The sequence below is a fragment of the Schistocerca nitens genome, chromosome 8, assembly GCF_023898315.1.
Source record: "Schistocerca nitens isolate TAMUIC-IGC-003100 chromosome 8, iqSchNite1.1, whole genome shotgun sequence".
Classification (NCBI taxonomy): domain Eukaryota; kingdom Metazoa; phylum Arthropoda; class Insecta; order Orthoptera; family Acrididae; genus Schistocerca; species Schistocerca nitens.
Window position 1 is genome coordinate 79,444,318 of NC_064621.1, and position 22,926 is coordinate 79,467,243.

Sequence of the window (22,926 nt, forward strand, 5' to 3'; positions counted from 1 at the left end):
CAGCAGTTGAGTCCCATAGTGCTCAGAGCCATTTGAACCATCAGATGCGCCAGCAGTCGCAGCATGTTGAAGTTACCTGAAAAGGCGCTTTTAGTGAAGCTGTATTATCAGAATGGGGAACGTGCTAGTTCAGCGTTACAATCCTATCGCCATAGGAAGGGGGTTCGAACGGGTAAAGGCCCGTTGACAAATGCAGCTGTGGCGAGAATGATTTCGAAGTTCGAAACCACGGGTTGTTTGGACGATAGACGCCATAGTGGCCGACCGAGCACAAGCCATAATGCTGCTGAGACAGATCAGGAAGAAATGGAGGCTGTAGCGGGTTCGTCTATGCTCGTGCAGTCGCACGTCGCACCGGCATTCCATACACTACTGTTTGGTTGGCACTTAGACGTACCCTCTGATGCTATCCGTACAAAATCCATCTTTCTCTAAGTCCACAAATGCTAGAAACGTAGGTTTGCCTTTTCTCAATCTAGCTTCCAAGATAAGTCGTAGGGTCAGTATTGCCTCACGTGTTCCAATATTTCTACGGAATCCAAACTGATCTTCCCCGAGGTCGGCCTCTACCAGTTTTTCCATTCGCTTGTAAAGAATTCGCGTTAGTATTTTGCAGCCGTGACTTATAAAACTGATAGTTCGGTAATTTTCACACCTGTCAACACCTGCTTTCTTTGGGATTAGAATTATTACATTCTTCTTGGAGTCTGAGGGTATTTTCAAAATAACAGTTTCAAATATGTACCGCAAATAGCGAAAAAATGTAATATAAAATAAAAATGTCGGTGCTCGATAGTGCCATTTCGATATCGTTACATTTATATTTTTTTGAAAGAGAACCGCCGATATATATCGATACTTCTGAAAGGAATAACGATATATCGATATATTGTCAGCAGCCCTAGTTCGTAACTATACGGGAATGAAGAATTTGCTTGTAGGAGTGTAATGGACGAGGTACGCTGAAATGCAGCGTGCGGGAAGTTGAGAATTTGGATTAGCTGGGAAGCGTGTCTGCGCGGACGGGGCCGTTAAGGCGACCGTTGTAGAGGAACAGAGCGCTTGGGTTGGTGTCCAGGTCCGGTAGAAATTATCAACTATCGCCACTGCAACACCACAGTGCACTTTGTGGTTGGTAGTCATGATTTACCACCTGCCCCTCCCCTTTCATTGGACAAATATATTATACTAGAACTAACATGTGATTACATTTTCACGCCATTTGGGTGCATAGATCCTGAGAAATCAGTACCCAGAACGACCACCTCTGGCCGTAATAACGGCCTTGGTACGCCTGGGCACTGAGTCAAACAGAGCTTGGATGGCGTGTACAGGTACAGTTGCCCATGCAGCTTCAACACGATACCACAGTTCATCAAGAGTAGTGACTGGCATATTGTGACGAGCCAGTTGTTCGGCCACCATTGACCAGACGTTTTCAGTTGGTGAGAGATCTGGAGAATGTACTGGCCAAGGCAGCTGTCGAACATTTTCTGTGTCCAGAAAGGCCCGTACATGACCTGCAACATGCGGTCGTGCATTATCCTGCTGAAATATTAGGGTTTCGCAGGGATCGAATGAAGGGTAGAGCCACGGGTCATAACACATCTGAAATGTAACGTCCACCGTTTAAAGTGCCGTCAATGCGAACAAGAGGTGACAGAGACGTGTAACCAATGGCACCCCATACCATCACACCGGGTGATACGCCAGTATGGCGATGACGAATACACGCTTCCAATGTGCGTTCACCGCGATGTCGCCAAACACGGGTGCGACCATCACGATTCTGTAAACAGAACCTGGATTGATGCGAAAAAATGACGTTTTGCCAGGTTCGTCGTCGAGTACAACATCGCAGGCGCTCCTGTCTGTGATGCAGCGTCAAGAGTAACCGGAGCCACGGTCTCCGAGCTGATAGTCCATGCTGCTGCGAACGTCGTCGAACTGTTCGTGCAGATGGTTTTTGTCTTGCAAAGCTTCCCATCTGTTGCCTCAGGGATCGAGACGTGGCTACACGATCCGTTACAGCCATGCGGATAAGCTGCATGTCATCTCGACTGCTAGTGAGACGCGGCAGTTGGGATCCAGCACGGCGTTCCGTATTACTCTCCTGAACGCACCGATTCCATATTCTGCTAACAGTCATTGGATCTGGACCAACGCGAGCAGCAATGTCGCGATACGATAAACCGCAATCGCGACAGGATGCAATCCGAGCTTTATCAAAGTCGGAAACGTGATGGTACGCATTTCTCCTCCTTACACGAGGCATCACAACACCGTTTCACCAGGCAACGCCGGTCAACTGCTGTTTGTGTATGAGAAATCGGTTGGAAACTTTCCTCTTGTCAGCACGTTGTAGGTGTCGCCACCGGCGCCAACCTTGTGTGAATCCTCTGAAAAGCTAATCATTTGCATGTAACAGCATCTTCTTCCTGTCGGTTAAATTTCGCGTCTGTAGCACGTCATCTTCGTGGTGTAGCAATTTTAATGGCCAGTACTGTAATTCTGCAACACGGGCTCGTTGTAGCAAGTAACCAGCCGTGATATTGCTGAAATAACGTGAGGCGCAGCGCGAACACCTGCAGCAAGTGTTCCCACGGTCCAAGGCCGCCGCGCTGTGTGTTAACGCACGCAGGTGGCAGGTGGCTCAGCGGCTGGATTGCAGGGCAGCGTCTGGCGTGCGACCGCTGCCAAGCAAGGTGTGACGGCCGCATCCGGAGCGGCCACGCTGTCTGCCCACTGGCTGTGACGTCACAACACCTCGCCCGCCGCCGACCGCGTCTGTTCGCCGCGTTATTTACGTGGCATTTTCCTTGTTCCTTTTGGTTCGACTGTGCCATCAAGATCATAGGTTTCAGCTCGTACTTTCAATTAATCTTTCACTAATTTTTCTGTTAAACGGACTGTTCTTCTGCTTTTAGTGCTGTATACCCACGATCTGAGTTCGTCGGGTCATCTGGCCTTGGTTAGAGTGTCAAATAAAGAAAGGTACAAACTTGAAATATTATGCCTACAGCCACATCTCAACGTCATGATGTACAAGCTGAGGCGGTCTGGCTATCGGGAGGTGATTTATTGAGTGGTGGTATAGAATTTGCCTAATTTCACACCTTCTCGATCCTGGACGCGCAAACACTGTTAAATCCGATTCAGGTGCGGTCACTAGATGTCATTAACCTGGACTAGTGTTCATCTGACTGCATAAAAGTTAAAATATTCGTCGCTGCACTCGACCCGTAAAATTTTCAGATTTCTGTGAATAATTATTAAATTCAAGGAATAAACGTCTTGCGCTGTTCGCGATTACTTCTCAGCAAAATCAATTGCATAGGAGAAAGTTCAACAACAAATTAAAGTCACAGTTCTGATTAAATACACAATCACTTCCAATTACCACAAAAAAGTTAAACTACTGTATCTCAGGCTGGTACAATGCTTCCACAAAGCATACGCCTCGAATGTCCGTAATTGCCATTAAGTAATTCGAATCATTCAAGTTCAGTATACATCCAATTAGAACTGGTCTGCTGCAAAATGAATGATACACCCAGAATGCGATGCAAGGAACAAACGTACAAAACTGGATTTTTTTTTTTTTCAGCAGCAATGGCGCTTAGACATCCTTCAGCAGGCAGTATTGTCGCCCTGTTGTTGCTCACCCAGCTGCGTGTCGGCTAATTTCGTCTCCTCCAGCCTGTAAGGATACTGCTTTCTGAAACAGTTTTTTCACCAACATTATCACAAATACATCCCCCTACTTGTAGTTCGTGTGGCCGCTCAGCAGTATTTATCGATAAAATCGCCTGTTTTCTTGATGTGCTCGAGGTTTCAAATAACGTAGTGAAGGTCGTCCTAGGTGATTCATCACAAAGTCACTGCCCCGAGCGGTCGTGGAGTACGGCGCCGTAATGTGGCGGAATGCAGTGGACATCCAGCGTACATCCAGCTCCAGGAGCGCACCCCCACCCTGAAACACTACCCGCCAAGTGACTTCCTCACCGCATCCTCAGCAAGCCTCAGTCGTCATTTACCCCCTCCCCCTCTTTCCGCATCCCTCCGGTAGCGACTCTGCTATTGATCTCAGGAATTCTTATCAGAAGTATAAACCGCTATGGATGTTCCATTTAATCAGGCATTGCTCGAGGAATTAAGATTAGGAAATGAGACACTTAAAGTAGTAGACGAGTTTTGGTATTTGGGGAGCAAAATTGACAATCGGCGAGGTAGAGTGGGCACAAACAACAGACTGTCTATAGCAAGAAAATCGTTTCTGAAAAAGAGAAATTTATTAGAATCGAACGTAAATTAAATGTTGCAAGCCTTTCCTGAAGGTAGTTGTAGGGAGTGTTGTGTGGAACTGAAATGTGCAAGGCAAAGCAGTTATACAAAATGCAATAAGACACATCGTGAGAGACATAGTGGAATCGCCAATTTGGTTATGGAGTGACGTATGCAGGTAAAAATTGTAGAGGATACCAAAACTTTGACTACAGTTGGTGAGCTCATTCAGATGCATGTATGTTTCTGTAGCTGTGCGAAGATGAATAGGTTGGCACAGAATAGACTAGCTTGGAGAGCTGCATCAGGCCAGTCACTGGGCTGTAGGAATCGACATGGGCTCCGAAAACAACGATCGTCTGAATTGCAGCTCTTTCTGTTCGTCCACGAGGAGCAGTAGGTAGTAGATACTTGCGTCTAGGTTAATACTGTGTTCGTTGACTTACGTTAGGTGTTACTGTTCTGCACTGCCGTCTAATGAGCGAAATGGTGGGCTCAGAATGTCACAGCACCTGTGTGATGAAGCTGACAACAAACAGAACAGTAGTGTGCATATGGGGGTTTTGGTACACAGTATGCACTGTTGCCAGATTTCTGGTGACATAATCATGTGCTGTTGCCAGGTATCTCCCCCTCCCCCACCACTCTGAGGCAGACCTATTGCCCTATGTACAAAATGGAATGATAATCAAAAGTTTTTGGAAAATTAAAAGAATATAGGGCTTTCACTCATCCCTCTGATGCTGCTATGGAGAAAGGGCAGTTCTCCGAAGTGTTAAATGTTGGACAGTTTAAAAAAATCCTAGATCTTCAACTTTCCTATTAGTTGAATTCAGAGACGGCGAACCCTGGGTACTGGTGCAGCCTGCATGGTTGTCAGATTTGATGTGTTTTAAGTTTAGAATCCCATGCTAAGTACAAAATTTTGAGCTCAGAACACACGAAATCTGACAACCATCTACCCACTATCTTGGATTTTAGGATAGTTGTATGCCTTGGATTTGTTGAATTTCCCATCAGTTTACACTTAGGACTAGTACCCTACTTAGTGAGTCAGTGACATACAGTTGGGGGGGGGGGGGGGGAACACTGGGGCCGGCCGCTGTGGCCGAGCGGTTCTAGGCGCTTCAGTCCGGAACCGTGCTACTGCTACGGTCGCAGGTTCGAATCCTGCCTCGGGCATGGATGTGTGTGATGTCCTTAGGCTATTTAGGTTTAATTAGGTCTAAGTCTAGGGTACTGATGACCTCAGATGTTAAGTCCTATGGTGCTTAGAGCCATTTGAAACACTGGGCAGCCCCAGAGCAATACAGCTATTGTGCTGTCATTTTATGCAAAGAGCTGTTGGCCTATGTCAGAGGGAGAAGGGTGGGAGAGATCTGGTAACAGTGTATGATTACATCATCAGAAAACTAGCTGCAAATTCCAATCAAAGACTGTTTTGGATTACACAGATTCTTAATTAACAGTTGTTTCCGTAATAGGCGGATCTGAATTCTCATATTTTACTATGCAAACACGGCTGTTTCTAGAGCTCAAAACCATGTGATGAGTGCTTGCACTTCTTTGTAACTCTCATTATAGATTCATCCAATGTTGTTGTCGTCCAAAGGACAAAGAACTGGTTTAATCCAACTCCCTACACTCGTCTGACGTGTGCTAGCCTCTTTATCTCTGCATAATTGCTGCAACATGCGTCCACTTGAACCTGCTAACTGCGTTCAAGACTTTGCCTCCTTCTGTAATTTATAACCCCCCACACACTTACCCCTATTACCAAACTTACGATTCCTTGATGCCGCAGGACGTGTCCCATCAACCATTTCTTTTTTTGGTCAAGTTGTGCCATAAATTTTTCTCTCCAATTCGATTCAGTAGCTCCTCATTTGCTATTCGAAATAGCCATCTAATCTTCAACGTTATTCTGTAACAATGCAATTCAAAAGTTTCTATTCTCTTTTTGTCTGAATTTCCTATCACCCATTTTTCACTTCCGTACAGATACTCCAGACAAATAACTTCAGAAAAAAGTAACGCTGTAATTTAAATTCTCTGTTAACAAATTCCTCTTTTCCAAAAATGCTTTCCTTGCTGTTGCCAATTTGCATTTTATATCTTCCCTATTTCAGCCATCATCAGTTACTTTGCTCCCAAAATAGCAAAACCCATCTACTACTTAAAATGATTCCTTGATCTAATTCTCTCGGGAAAAACTAATTTAATTATCCTTATTTCATTTTTGCTGGCGTTCATATTATAACCGCTTTTCAAGACACAATCCATTCTGTCCTACTGCTCTTCCAAGTGACAGAACTACGATATCAGCAGCAAACCTCAAAATTTTTGTTTCTTCTCCCTGAACTTAAATTCCCTTTCCAAATTGCTCTTTGGTTTCTTTCACTGTTTTCTCATTGTACACATTGAATAACACAGCGGAGAGGCTACAACACTGCCTCACTTCCTTCTCAACCACTGGCTCCCTTACATGCCCTCGACTCTTGGAACTGCAGTCTGTACAATATTAGAAGAAGAAGGAGATTTCTTGGGACTGCACACCCGAAACTTACGGAACAAGTCATAAATAACCCTTCGCTCCTTGTATTCAAGCAGTATTCGGATCAGCATTGTCAAATGGTTTCTCTAAATTTACAAACGTTGAAAATGTAGGTTTACATTTTTTCAACCTATTTTGTAAGATGAGTCGTTGTTTCCTCCGCCTCATTTGCGAATCCGAGCTAGTACGTCGTCAGTAGCCACACCATCGTCGACGGAACTTTAAACCGTAATCCTCCACCTCCTCCTCCTCGTATTTCTCGCGCCGACTACGCCCGCTTCTGCAGGTAGCTACATAGTGCCTTTACATGGGAAATAAATGTGTGTAACAGTGTACAATGATACTTAGATTTTAACCTCCCATCCTGACCACTGATGTAGCAGCAATGATCCTGACGTGAATTGCAACGTGATTACGGCATAACTGACACATTATTGCCCGGAAAGGAGAACAAAGTCTGTGCGTTGACCAGTTTCTCACCTTTCCGTGTTTGGTGAAGGACAATGTCAGATATCTGAGGCTACACATTCTAGGACAGGTTAGTGACAAGTGCGAAGTTCCATTAACGGAAGCAAAACAACGAAAATGTGATGCAGGTTATGGGCAGACTCGTGAATGGTTAGGCAAGGGGCTACCAATTTGTCAGCGTTTGATCATGTGGGAGCAGAAAGCTTTTGGGGTGGGAAGCATTTTGGATGTCCCCCCGCCCTGGTCGTCCGTCAGCCTGAAGGGAAACGTGGTGAAGGTAGTGCGTCAGTGATACATTCACGCTACAAGTCGCTATCTAGCGTGATAAAGAATTTGCAATTAATAGGAGCGCAGCGGGGGATAACGGCGGTGCACATACGGATATTTTGGATAAATAATCGTGTTAATAAAATGATGTACGGGGTGAACCAGAAGCTACGCAATCCTAAATTCAAAAAAAAATTGTGTGGTGGGAAATGAGTTTCTTCCCGACGGAAACGTTTGTGTTGGCAAGGGCTGATATTGTGGGAGACGCATAGCACGTGATATACGAGCTATTGCCCCTCCTTTTGATGTCAGTATTGAGCTTTCCGACCTTCGACGTTAAGTGATGCCACATTGGAAAATACCCGCTAGGTTCGCCAAGAAAGTCTATACGAAAACTGTGTCAGTAAATCGGAATGTCTTACGGGAGTGTTCGCAGAGCCACAATATAATTGAAACTCTATCCGTATCGCATTGACGTTGTGCATGAGCTCCAAGACGCTGACAGATGGAAACGTACATTACTGTCAACGGTTTTTGCTTTTTATTCACAACAGTGTTCCGGTGTTGGATTATGTTTTCTACTCTGATGAGGCATGATTTCATTGAAGTGGCTATGTAAACAGCCAGAACAAGAGTGTCTGGAGTTCAGAAAACCATCACGTCTGCAAAGGGACCCTATTACATTCGCAAAAGGATGGAGTTCGTTGTACAGTTTCGCGTAAAAGAATTGTAGCCCCAATTTTTTTTACCGGAAACTAAAAGAGCTAAACGTTACCAGAATACCATCAAGCAGTTCACAGCACTGTTTGTTTTGTATCCCGCCTGGAAAGCGGCGCGTGGGTCTGCTCCTGAAAACTGAAAGGTTGGCCGAATGAAGGAAGCGAGTAGGAGCACGTGAGGTAAAACACGTCGGTACTGCAAGTAAGTAAAAGGGGTCTACTGGTGCATGAATATCTACAAAGGTATACGTAACTTTGTACGTAGATGCGAAGCTGAAACGAAGTGTCCCGAGCGTCTGCTCTTGATCAAATGGGGTGAATCTGGAGCGGAGCTCGTAGAGCTGCACAGCGCCGGCTAGAGGGCGCTGTCGTCGGTGTGTGTCGTAGTGCCAACTTCAGAACTTGCACCTACGCCGTGGCATCGTAGCTATCGATACCACAGTTAGTCTGATGAACGACACTGCTGGCTGCAGCAAGATGGTGCAAGAGCGTACATGGCACAATGGTAATGTTTGCATGTGTTCTTTGGGGGGGGGGGGGGGGACACAGTACCATGACCTGTGGCCGCCTAACTCCCCAGATTTGTCTCCCCCCGACTTTTTTCTTTGGGGACATCCGAAGGATAACTTCTATAAGAACAATCCTCTTACAACTGACCTATTGAAGTACAACGTCGAAAACGGAATAGCCTGTATAAGTGTAGCGACCATTCAAAAACTAGTAACTAATATCAAGAAAAGTGTTGAGGTGTGTGTTGCAGCACTTGGATGACATTTCCAGCATCTATTAGCAGAAGATACGTATTGTGAGTTCACAAATTGATGACAATTATTGAGCTATATGAAATAAAATCCTCATAACCTCTGAACGGTTTCCGTTAGGACGTTCAAACTGCACGGTTGGCCGCAGAGCATGATGGGAATTAATATGCGCATGCGCTCGCGCCATGTTGTTGTCGGCCGTTTGCATGTGAAAATGTCACGGTAGAGCGTGCCTGAGCGTATAGCGCTTGTGAAGGTCACTATGCGAGCAATAATTACGCAACTACGGCTGAAAGGAAGTTCGCGACCGAGTTCAAAGTGAAGACAACCGATCCAAGTGTACTAACAACAAAGAATTTGATTCGCAAGTTTGAGAGAACGGGCACAGTTCGTGATGACAGTGTTGGCAACGTCGGTCGTCCAAAAAGGGTGAAACCGCCTGAAAACATCGATAAGACACGCACTGCGTTTAAAACCAGCCCCACGAAATCGATTAGACGAGCTCAAAAACAGGTGGGAATCAACCTGGGGACAAAGCGACAAGTTTTTGTTGAAGACCTGCATCTCTTCCCACACAAAATTCAAACCCATCAGCCATAAAGCTCCACGGCCATGGAGCAGCGGTTGCGTTTGGCCAACACTGTTGACCATAGAAGTGACGAATAGGACTTTGATGTGAATATGGTTTGGTTTAGCGACGAAGGCCACTTTACTTTGGATGGCTTCGTCAATAAGCAAAATTTGCGCATTTGGGGAACAGAATCGGCATTTCGCGATCGAGAAGTCTCTTCACCGTAAACGGCGACTGTGTGGTCTGCAGTGTCCAGTCACAACAGAATAATCGGTGCGATATTCCTTGATGGCACTACCGAACGGTACGTGATGGTTTTGGGAGATGATTTCATCCCCATTATCCAAAAGTGACCCTGATTTCGACAAGATGTGGTTCAAGCGAGACGGAACTCGACCCCTTCGAAGCAGGGGAGTGTTTAATGTCCTGTAGGGCCGCATTCTAGGGTACCCAGAGACTACTGGCGCCATATTCTCAGTATTCTGAACACATGCGACTCCTTTTTGTGGGGCTACATTAGAGACAAGGTGTACAGCAATAACCCCAAAACCAGTGCTGAGCTGAAAACAGCCATTCAGGAGGTGATCGCCATCAACGATGTTCCGACGCTTCAGCGACTCGTGCAAAATTTCGCTATTTCTCCACGCCCCATCATCGCCAGTGATAGCAGGCATACCGAACAAGTCATAAAAGTAAAAAGTAAGCACTCCGTCTTCAGGCCGCAAGTGGCCCATCGGGACCATCCGACCGCCGTGTCATCCTCAAGGAGGATGTGGATAGGAGGGCCGTGTGGTCAGCACACCGCACTCCCGGTCGTTATGATGGTTTTCTTTGACTGGAGCCGTCACTATTCGGCCTCAATTGGCATCACGGGGCTGAGTGCACCCCGAAAAATGGCAACAGCGCATGGCGGCCAGGATGGTCACCCATCCAAGTGCCGGCCACGCCCGACAGTGCTTAACTTCGGTGATCTGACGGGAACCGGTGTGCAAGGCCGTTGCCCCCAGCAAGTCATAAGATAAATCCCAATATCTGTAGCGACGTTTACAAGTTGCATAAAGTGTGTGCACGCCGCAGTTTGTAACTAATTTACATCGTTTTTCATAGAGTTCGATAATTGTAACCTGTACATTAATAACGATATTTTTTTCTTTGGAGGTGACGGATGGGGGATCACCTTAGCGAAGATATGGCCGCAAATGGAGAAATCTACTGAAATAGCGACTTTGTCAAAGGACAGATTATTATTCCGCGGAGTCTGTGAACGAGTACCTCGAAAACGGAGAAGTTGGTCGAATGACCACGTTCTACTGTCGTGAACATCTACGGAAAGATGTACACTAGGCGCTAAGTGGTTGGACGTCCACGACAGTTCACAGAATGTGGGGTTCGGAGGCTTGTCTGTCCTGTAAAATAGGATAGAAAGTGACCTGTGGCATCTCTGCCGCAAGAGCACGTTGTTCACGCAGGCACAGGTGTTTCGTAGCACACCGTTCATTGAACATTGTTGAACATGTAGCTACGCAGCAGACCACCCCTACGTGCTCACTTTTGGACCCAACGACGTCGTCAATTAGGAGTGCAGTGGGCCCGGAACCATCGGGATTCGACCGTCAGTCAGTGGGAAAGTATCGGCTCTTCGGGCAGAATCATATTTCTGCTTCACTAGGTCGACGGTCGTCTCGATAAACGCAGTCATAGATTTGAACGGCGGCTCGAAAAGCGCAGCGCGCCACGGCTGATAGGAGCAGCATTATGCTACGGGAGACATTCTACTGCGCTTGCCTGGACATACGGCAGTAATTGAAGACGTTCTCACAGCTGCGAACAACCTGCATCCGTTCGTGCTTCATGCCTTCCACGACAGCAATGTGATCTTTCAGCAGTATAACCGTCCGTGTTTCGGAGCCAGAACCGTGCTACAGTGGTTTGAGGAGCACTCCAGTGAACTAGCGTTGATGTCTTGGCGAACCGGATTCGCCCGATGAAAATTCTATGGAACCCATCGCTATCGGGCGCCGTTACCTGGTACACAAATCAGCGGCCCGTTATTTCCACTACGAGGAGGGGCGTTTGAAAAGTCCGTGCAAAGTCAGCGAGATGGCACCACCGGCGCGTATCGAGGTCATGTTTAGTTAGTAGCATCTTTGGAAAGAACATACACCAAATTTCAGCCATATTGGTCTATTTCTTTGTGTTTGGCATTCGTGTGAATCAAGGAAGTCTAGTGATTCTCAAAAAATGGACGAAAAAGAATTTCGTGTGGTGATTAAACATTACTTTATGAAAGGCAAGACGCCTCAGGAGACTAAAGAGAAGCTTGATAAACATTACGGTGACTCTGCACTTTCGATTAGAACAGTTTATAAGTGGTTTCAAAATTTTCGGAGTGGCCATACGGGCACAAGTGATGCTGAACTTTGTGATCGCCCTGTGGAGGTTACAACTCCAGAAATCATTGATAAAATCCATGATATGGTGATAGATGACAGAAGAGTTAAGGTGCGTGAGATTGCTAGTAGTGTGAGCGCATCGAATGAACGGGTACATAATATTTTGCATAAATATTTGGACATGGGAAAGCTATCCGCAAGATGGGTTCCGCGATTTCTCACGCTTGACCAAAAACGGAATCGTGTGAAGTGTTGCAAGGATGGTTTGCAGCTGTTAAGGAAGACTCCATCGGACTTTAAGCGTCGTTTCTTCACTGTGGATGAAACATGGATACATTAATATACTCCTCAGACCACACAACAATCTAAACAATGGGTTACCAAGGCAGAATCTGCACCAAAAAAGGCGAAGACCATTCCTTCGGCAGGGATGGTTATGGCGACTGTCTTTTGGGGCTGGCCAGAGTGGCCGTGCGGTTCTAGGCGCTACAGTCTGGAGCCGAGCGACCGCTACGTCGCAGGTTCGAATCCTGCCTCGGGCATTGATGTGTGTGATGTCCTTAGGTTGGTTAGGTTTAATTAGTTCTACGTTCTAGGCGACTGATGACCTCAGAAGTTAAGTCGCATAGTACTCAGAGCCATTTTTTTGTGTTTTGGGATTCGCAAGGGATAATCTTTATTGACTACCTGGAAAAGGGTAAAACTATTACATGTGAATAATATTCATCGTTATTGGACCGTTTGAAACCGAGCTGCAAGAAAAACGCTGGGGATTGGACCGCAAAAAAGTCCTTTTCCATCACGACAATGCACCAGCACACACCTCAGCAGTTGTGGTAGCAAAATTACTGCAAATAGGATTCCAACCCGTTTCACATCCCCCCCCTCCCCCTATTCTCCAGACTTGGCTCCCTTGGACTACTATTTGTTGCCCAATTTGAAGAAATGGCTGGCGGGACAAAGATTTCGTTCAAACGAGGAGGTATATTGCAGCAACTAATAGCTATATTGCAGACTTGGTTCAAATGGCTCTGAGCATTATGAGACTTAACATCTGAGGTCATCAGTCCCCTAGAACTGAGAACTACTTAAACCTAACTAACTTAAGGACAACACATACATCCATGCCCGAGGCAGGATTCGAACCTGCGACCGTAGCGGTCGCTCGGTTGCAAACTTGGACAACTATTATTCGGAAGGGATCAACAAATTAGAACAGCGGTGGACGTAGTGTAAAAGTGTAAAAGGAGACTATGTCGAAAAATAAAAAATGTTTACCCCAAACACATAAGTAGTTTTTATTTTGCACGGACTTTTCAAACGCCCCTCGTAAATACATGAGCTGTTCGTACACAGCTAATGCCGCATACCTCCACAAACCTACCAACAAACTATAGGATCTCTGATACGAAGAATCATCACGTATTTCGTTCCAAAGGTGGACAAACAAGCTATTAAGCAGGTGGTCACAATTTTTTGGCTCATCCGTGTAAAGAGACATTCTGGCCGCTCTGCATATTGCTCCAATTGAAAAAAGCGCTTCGTCTGTAACGATGTCGACGCCTCGGACACGCTACGCTTTAACCGTGCACAGTGGTGCCCATCCGCTTTGCGCTGAGGAGCGCGCGTCTCTGGCGGGTGAAACCAGCGCCGCGTGACAGTCGGTGGTCGTGCCCGTGCTTTCTGACCGCGGCGACATCCGGCCGGCTCGCCAGGTACGGAGCGACACAGGAGTTTCACCCGCCGCCTCGCCTGGGCTTGTGTAAGCGCGCCGGCGTCGCTCACCTTTGCCCGCCTAAAAGTGCTGCGCTGCACCCCCTCCTCGCCGATTTTCTGTCTCTCAGGGTCTTCCCCCCGCACCCCTCCCATCATCACTCCGCTAGGTGGGGTCCAGCACCACTGCGCCGCCCCCCTAGCGCTATTTTTAGACGCACACCTGTTGTTCGGTGCTCCTCTGTTGCGCAGGTGCACATATAGGGCAGGCGCCACCGACGACGTCGCCATTGCAGCTACTGTATTGACGCGAGTGTAAGCTGTTCCTCTAATTTTGTTGGGGTGGGGAGGGGTTAGGAAAGAGAGAAACACAGTATCACATTACGTATTTACAAGCAGAATCTGTTCACAGTATCGACACGTTTAATCATCTTTTTACATTCTACTGCAATAAACCAACTTTAAAGAGGATCCACTTCACTTGGTCATTATTTCGTTTGTTTTCTTGATTGTAAAAGTGGAACTAACAATCTTCTTAAACTATCCTCGAAACTATGGATTCCCCCCCCCCCCCCCCTTGTGTTTCACTGATATTCGCATTGCACGCTAATCTTATGGGAAATTGGAATCCCCGAAAGATGAATGGTAAGTTACTTGAAATGAGTGGCATTAATACTAAACTTCCTGGGAGATTAAAACAGCCGGCCGGAGTGGCCGAGCGGTTCTAGGCGCTACAGTCCGGAACCGCGCTACCGCTACGGTCGCAGGTTCGAATCCTGCCTCGGGCATGGATGTGTGTGATCTTCTTAGGTTAGTTAGGTTTAAATAGTTCTAAGTTCTAGGGGACTGATGACTACAACAGTTAAGTCACATAGTGCTCAGAGCCATTTAAAGATTAAAACTGTGCGCTGGACCGAGACTCGAACTCGGACCTTTGCCTTTCGCGGACAAGTGCTCTACCGTCTGAGCTACGCAAGCACGGCTCACGACCCGTCCTCACAGCTTTAATTCCGCCAGTTCCTCGTCCCCTACCTTCCAAATTTCAAAGAAGTTCTCCTGCGGACCTTGCAGAACTAGCACTCTTGAAAGAAAGGATATTGCGGAGACATGGCTTAGCCACAGCCTGAGGGATGTTTCCAGAATCAGATTTTCACTCTGCAGCGGAGTGTGCGCTGATATGAAACTTCCTGGCAGATTAAAACTGTGTGCCGGACCGAGACTCGAACTGGGGACCTTTGCCTTTCGCGGGCGAGTGCTCTACCATCTTAGTTACCCACGCACGACTCGTGAGCCATCCTCGCAGCTCTAATTCCTCCGGTACCTCGTCTCCTACCTTCCAAACTTCACAGAAGCTCTCCTGCAATAAATTCACTCCCAGAACAAAGGAAGAGCTTCTGTAAAGTTTGGAACGTATGAGACGAGGTACTGGTGAAATTAAAGCTGTGACGACGGGACGTGAGCCGTGTTTGGGTAGCTCAGGCGGTATAGCACTTGCCCGCGAAAGGCAAAGGTCCCGAGTTCGAGCCTCAATCCGCCACACACTTTTAATCTGCCAGGAAGTTTCATATGAGCGCGCACTCCGCTGCAGAGGGAAAATTTCATTCTAGCCTTAATACTAAATTGCCTTTTCCTTTTACGGGAAGTATTTGCGCCTCTATGATTTCAAAACTTTTTTTGTGGCGGCATACCAGGAACATTTAGCGAATTTGTTAACTCAGTTTCCAAGTTTATTCTCTCGACTCGGTTCATCATCCTATCAGTGGATTAAAATGGTTATTCTTCCATGGTATCATCAAGAGATGTGCACAATACTGGCTGAAAAAGGACGAATATGGTAAGATAAAGGAGATATTGGGCACAAGAGACACATCGAATAACGAAATAGCCGGCCGGTGTGACCGAGCGGTTCTAGGCACTTCAGTCTGGAACAGCGCGACCGCTACGGCCGCAGGTTCGAATCCAGTCTCGGGCATGGGTGTGTGTGATGTCCTTGGGTTAGTTAGGTTTAAGTAGTTCTAAGTTCTAGGGGACTGATGACCTCAGATGGTCCCACAGGGCTCATAGTCATTTTTGAATAACGAAATAAAGGCGTGCATTGGTCGAGAATGGCAAGAAATCCGGGACTGAACAGAAACACGGAGAAGAATTTACCAGTTACTTCCTAACATTGAAGAAAGATGAAAAATGTCATACTTATTTCAGACCAAAGAAGCTATAGACTAGCTGCCAGGACCACCCTTTTTCCCGGCGTTGTGCAGCAACTCGACGTGGCATGGACTCAACAGGTCGTTGCAAGCCTCTTGCATAAATATTTAGCCATACTGCCAATACAGGCATCCATAATCGCGGAAGTGTTGCCGGTGCAGCATTTCGTGCTAGAATTGACCTCTCTGTTATGTCCGATAAATGTTCGACGGGAGGCCAAATTATTCGCCCGAATCGTCCATTGTTTTCTTGAAACCAGTCAAGGGCTGTTGTGGACTGGTCACACGTCATCGATAAAAATCCTGTCGTTTGGGAACATGAATTCCATGAATTTCTGGCTGTAAATGGTCTCAAAGTACCCGAACATTACCGTTTTCAGTTAATTATCGTTACAGCTGTACCAGAGGACCCAGTATATTCCATGTAAACACAGTCCACACCATTATAGAGGCACCACCAACTTGCACAGTGTCTTGGTGACGAATCGGGTCCAGGACTTCGTGGGGTGTGCGCCACACTCAGACCCTACCATGAGACCGAGCGAGGTGGCGCAGTGGTTAGCACACTGGACTCGCATTCGGGAGGACGACAGTTCAATCCCGCGTCTGGCCATCCTGATTTAGGTTTTCCGTGATTTCCCTAAATCGCTCCAGGCAAATGCCGAGATGGTTTCTTTGAAAGGGCACGGCCGACTTCCTTTCCCGTGCTTTCCTAATCCGATGAGGCCGATGACCTCGCTGTTTGGTCTCTTTCCCCCAAACAACCCAACCCCAACCCCATACCAAGTGAAATCGGGACTCATCTGACCAGGCCCCGTTTTCCAGTCGTCCAGGGTCCAAGCGATAGTCACGAGCCCATCAGAGGCGCTGCAGGCGATGTCGTTCTGTCAGCAAAGGCACTCGCGTCGGTCGTCTGCTGCCACAGCCCCACTGTCCTAAAATAGACGTTCGTCGTACATCTCTCATCGATTTGTGCGGTTATTTCACGCAATGTTATTTGTCTGTTAGTACTGTCCAAACTATACAAGCGCCGCAGATGTCGGTCGTTAAGTGAAGGCCGTCGGGCGCTGCATTGTCCGCGGTGAAAGATAACCCCTGGAATGTGGTATTCTCATGACATGTCACTGTGGATCCCAGAATACTGAATACCCTAACGATTTCTGAAACGGAATGCCCCATACGTCCAGCTCCAGTGACCATGTCGCGTTCAAAGTCTTAATTTCAGTCGTGCGTCCATATTCTCGTCGGACACCTTTTCACATGAATCACATGAGTACAAATGACAGCTCCACTAATGCACTGCCCTTTAATACCTTGTGTATGTGACAACGTCGCCATTTGTATATGTGTATCTCGCCATTCCATGACCTGTGCAACTCAATGTACACCACCTATCGGGACAAGGTCCATGTCCCAGCTACTTGCTGAAAATGCGACAGCGCACCACTGACACTTGTGAATGTGCAACAATCGGCACTCTGGACGGCGTCATCTGGGAATGTGTCATTAGACAAGATGTTGTAACGTTGTTGCTTTAATTTGCTATGCAAGCGGTGCTGACAGACAATAAAAGCGGGTTAAAAGCTGTGAGCTGTCTGGGGAAGTTAACCTTGCATTAGTGAGCAACTGATTCACCAGGTATCCAGTCTAGCCTACCAAATTCCCAACCACACTAACATTAATGATAATATTTTAATCGTCATACGACAACCGGTGATATACACTGCTGGCCACCGTAAATGCAACACCAAGAAAGACAAGAGGTAGCACAACAAAATTTATTTTGTAGATAACATGTTGACCAAGTATCAAATGATTACGTTTACAGACGTCTGTGACATGTGGTTCCTGCCAGAATCAGTAGCCAGAGTAGACGCCATTGTTGGAGATCACCGCTGCCACACGTCTCGGCATTGAGTCAAAGAGACGTTGGATGTGTTCCTGGGGTACAGCAGCCCAAGCAGCTTCCACACGTTGCCAAAGATCATCTGGTGTGGCAGCTGGGGATGTAATCTGGGTCACTCGTTGAGCAACCATGGACCACATGTTTTCTATCGGCGAAAGATCCGGAAAGCGAGCCGGCCAGGGAAGCAATTCAATCTGGTTATTGACGAAGAACCTTTGGACAATGCGTGCCACGTGTGGTCGCGCATTATCCTATTGAAATATGGCTGTGGCCGAGCCCTGAAGGTACGGAAGGACAACTGGCTCCAGCACCTCGGATATGTAGCGCCGGCTATTTAAAGTACCGGCAATGCGTACTAGAGGCGTGCGAGAGTAATATCCAATACCGCCCCATACCATAACACCCGGTGCAAGACCAGTGTGGCGGTGCATAATGCAGCTGTCCAGCATCCTCTCTCCACGGTGTCTCCACACTCGAATCCGACCATCGTGGTGCTGCAGACAGAAGCGTGCCTCGTCAGTAAAGACAACGTCATTCCATTCTGCCGTCCACATCCGTCTGTCGTCACACCATTGGCGACGGAGACGTCTGTGGTTCTGCGTCAATGGTAGACGAAGCAATGGACGTCTTGCGGACAGACCACTCTGCTGTAAACGGCGTCGAATGGTACGCGCAGACACTGGATGATGCGTTACAGACGCAATGTGCTGTGCTATGGTTCGGGATGTCACTGAGCGATCCGTCACTGCCATGCGCACAATTTGCCTATCAGCACGTGCAGTGGTGCACCGAGGTGAATGCGATCGACCACGTCGGTCCGTCGTACCCTCCTGCATCCAACGGTCACATATCCGCATTACAGTTGTTTGGTTTCGTCCAACACGACTAGCGATTTATCTGTATGATAATCCACAATCTCGGTAAGCCACTATCCTTCCTCTGTCGAACTCGGATACTTGATCAAAAGATGTTCGCTGTTGTCTACGAGGCATAACTGATCGTCTTGTGAAACAACCACAAGGTAAACACACGTGCCGAACGTACACTCGTCGAAATCGCCAAGCCTTAAATGGCGCTATGAGGTGGCGCCACAGGCGCGCGTGATGTGCGTCTGCCCTGAAATTCTAATCAGTTGCATATCTCATCGCTGCAAACTCATGGTGTAAATTTCACTTGATTCGGATGCTTCCTTCAGGGTGTTGCTTTTACGGTGGCCAGCAGTGTATATAAAAAGAGAATTTAAATAAAAAGAAATAAATCAGTTTACATTTGGAAATTCGTTTTAACATCTATCATTGAAATTTCAGCATATTAAACTTGAGTCATAACTAAGCTGGTGCCTTATTTAGGACTGTGAAAATGTGAGTTTGTAATCTTACGGAACACATCAAATAGGGAGCCAAGATTGGGAGACTGCATACAACACTGCATTCATAAAATAACACACGAAGAACGTTGAAACATATGCAAGAGGAAATTAACCACAACCAACCGATTCAATTTTCACCCAAAGAAGTTACGTTCGTAGCACAATCCTGTCCGTCATGTAATTACCACACACTGGTATACTAAATTCATACTAACTCTCTGTGAAATCTTTCCGAAAAGAATAGCTGAGGGCTACTTTGATGCTTACACCACATGCTTCACGTGGTCAACTTGGTTTACGCAAAGAGTGTAACTCCACAATAATTTTGATAATTAAAATAAATTAGATCGAAAAGCAATTTACAAAAGAAAAACCTCGAACTGGTTACTATCGTCTTACTATTAACCTGATGGGTCAAACAATTGTATAAGCACGTGGTACTGGTCTCACAAAGTACACCGCACGTGGGTTGAACATAAAGAAAAGTTGCTATATTGAAAAATATTGTCAAGACGAGACGTTATAACCTCACGCACCTTCGCAATAAGATTGACGATCTTAGTTAGCGTTACTGATCAACACGTGGTTCCACTTTACTCACAAGGTAGTGACAAAGCAACTACCGGAATATATTCTGAACTGTACACTCGAATCACACTGCGTTGCAATTTAAGATAACATTAGATATTTTAGAGCTAAACCTGAAATAAAGGTGATTAAATTTTCAGTTAGGCTGAACTTAAGAAATCCATTGTCCGACGGACTTAGCAGACACGCGCTTAGCCGGAGATCTTACCACTTCAGACGCTCGCCGCGGACAGACTGACCTGGGCTCCTACCTGAGGGGTGGCTCACAAATACAAACGGAAGGGGCCAGAGGGGCAGCTTCCTATACCAACATGACAACGGACGGACAGGACCATACTAAGAATAGAAAGCTCTCTGCTTTTAGAAAGCGTAGCTACCTGTTCCGACGTTGGTCCTACTGTTCTCTAGCAGACAGGCTTGTCTGCTACCCTCAAGCATGCAACTAGAAATACATTTGCTCATTCATCCTCTCACACAGAAGGGAAGGGGGATGACAGTATCTTATCATATACAGTATATAAAAGAAAGCGGATGTAGGTTCCGTATGAGACTGTGTGACATGAATTACATGTAAACTGTGTTTTAAAGTGTAGTAGTGTGACAGATCGTTCTTGTTTATGTGTCAAAGTAACACGTTCCACTACTCAGTCTCCTCCCAGATAGTCAGAAACGCCACAGTAAATTTATAAGAGGAATTTATGCCGTAAATGACAACAGATTTAAGAAATTAACATGAAAGGAATCCAACAGAGACCTTTCAATGTTACAGACCAGCACAGGAACGCCTATGGTAATACAACAGTCTGTAAGATGATAAGGAATGAGGAACTGTGGAATAAGCTGAACTCGCCAACAGCTAGTGTATCAGCTTATGAACTGCAGGCCTACATGGCTGAGAGGCAACCATGAAGAGGCCATACACCATGACAATGAGACACACCAGGTAGAACATCACCCTACAACCACCTTCCGGAAGCAGTGAGGAGATGAGCCTCGGGTAGGACCAGGAAGGATTTCCACAGACCCTGAGTGCCCTCTCCCAATCTGTACACCTTGGGTGGTACAGTATCACACCTGCTGTGAATTCTGAGTTTACCTCAGCGCGCCTGGGTCTAAGTATCCACACAAATGAGGAATCTAGCTTGGTTCTGGTACAATGTGCAGTAGTGGTGTATAGTAGCGAGGTCCAGAATATAAAATATAAAACTTGTGATCCAGTAATGCAACATAGTGTAATAGAGCAGTAACATGTGACCGTCGCCAGGAGTGCCGGACACTTTTTTTTTTTTTTTTTTTTTTTTTGGGGGGGGGGGGGGGGTAGCGCGAGCACAGTCCCGATTACCAAAAATTATGCGCCCAAGTTACGCGCATTTTTTTTTTTTTTGCATTTATTGATTGCATTTATTGATTTATGAACATAACATCAGTACAACAATACATGTACAGAAAAATGTAATTGTGAATAGCTGGTCAATATTTCACATAATCGAAATCCTTTAAGAACAGAAAGAAATACAACTGACATGTGTGACAAGTTATTTACAGAGAGCTTTTGTAACAATTAAAAAAAGTCATTACGTGTTGCGAAATGTAAACATAAAGGTAAATAAGTTCATCAGGTAAGAAACTAGTAGAGGCAAAGGTGGAAAAATGGGCCCCTGCTGGTATTATGGGCCCCCTACATATTTGGAAGTACAGGCCACGAATTCTAGCGGAGAGCACATGAACTACTAAAACTAGTTGCCAAACTTCACTGTACAGTGCGCAGACGTAGTAGCTGTCATGGTTTGTTAGTAGTTGTGCTGTGAATTTTTTCGGTGTCATCAAAAGTTTGAAAGGTTAGTGTTTACTTGAATAAAACTCAAATTTCTAACATGTTATTAGTAGAACTAAGGTAAGGTACGTATTCGGCTTGCTGATGGGATACCGTTTTATGTTAATTAACGTCGGTTGCGAACCAAACTAACCGTAGGCAAGATCGTTTTTCCCAAGATGGCGAGGGTGGATATATGGGCCCCTTGTGCTGCTGGTATTATGGGCCCCGTAAAATCAATCAGATATTGTTACTCTTTATGTTTCAGATGCCTGGAACACATCTTGTACCCCCAAAAAAATCGAAACGGCAATCGTGGGACAAAAGCAAATATGGCAAATGCTATTGTAGCTATTAAAGATGGGGCTGAAAAAAGCGGTTAAAGTGTGCTCTGTCCCTCGTTCTACGCTCCAAAGGCTTTCCACCGGTTTTACCACAGGGACTTGAGGACGAACTGGTTAAATATCTTCTCATTGTGGAATCCAAATTCTACAGCCTTACCAGAAATGACGTCAGGCGCATGGCCTACCAGCTTTGCACAAGAAATAAAAAGTTGGTGTTTCTGTCCCTGATGTTGACGACGCTGTATGTCTATTTTGTTAAGGGATTTTTTCAAAGGACACAAAAGGTGAACTTTGGGTCCAGTGTATAGCCTGTGAGATGTGGGCTCAAAACGAGTGCTCTGGATGCGAAAAAGATGCTTATTTGTGTGACTATTGTAAATAGGCTAGGCTTAGGCTGTGAAAATCATCCCACCAGTAGACTAATTAACAATATTCAGAGTGAATCTTTCTTTCATTATACAGAAAAATTAAATAAAATTATATTTTTAAAATTTTTGTTTCTTTTTATTTCAAACTACCTTGGGGCCCATATTACCAGCACAAATTCTTGACGCAACAAAGTGCAGAGTATCAGGAAAAAAATAAAATTTTGTTTTAAATATTAAAAAGTTGGACCAAAACATGCCGTAACTATTGCAGGACATACTAGAGAAATGTTTTATGTTAATTTCAGGTGATTATATTAAAAATAAAAGGTGTTATATAAAAAAAAACAGAGTGGGGGCCCATTTATCCACCTTTACCTCTATAAAATGGAAAACACAAATGAGGGGGCGGCCGGGGTGGCCGAGCGGTTCTAGGTGCTACAGTGATGTCGTTAGGTTAGTTAGGTTTAAGTAGTTCTAAGTTCTAGGGGACTGATGACCTCAGAAGTTAAGTCCCATAGTGCTCAGAGCTATTTGAACCATTTGAAGAAATGAGGAAAGAGAAACGAAGGGGATACTTCTAGCGAAACTATTCACTGCAAGTGAA

General features: G+C 45.9%; 1 protein-coding gene across 2 annotated transcripts in view; it reads left to right on the forward strand.

The window, feature by feature from the left end:
* Positions 1 to 22,926, forward strand: part of LOC126198535 (uncharacterized) — a 531,369-nt gene that overhangs the window by 158,619 nt on the left and 349,824 nt on the right. The gene's annotated exons all lie outside the window — the stretch shown is intronic.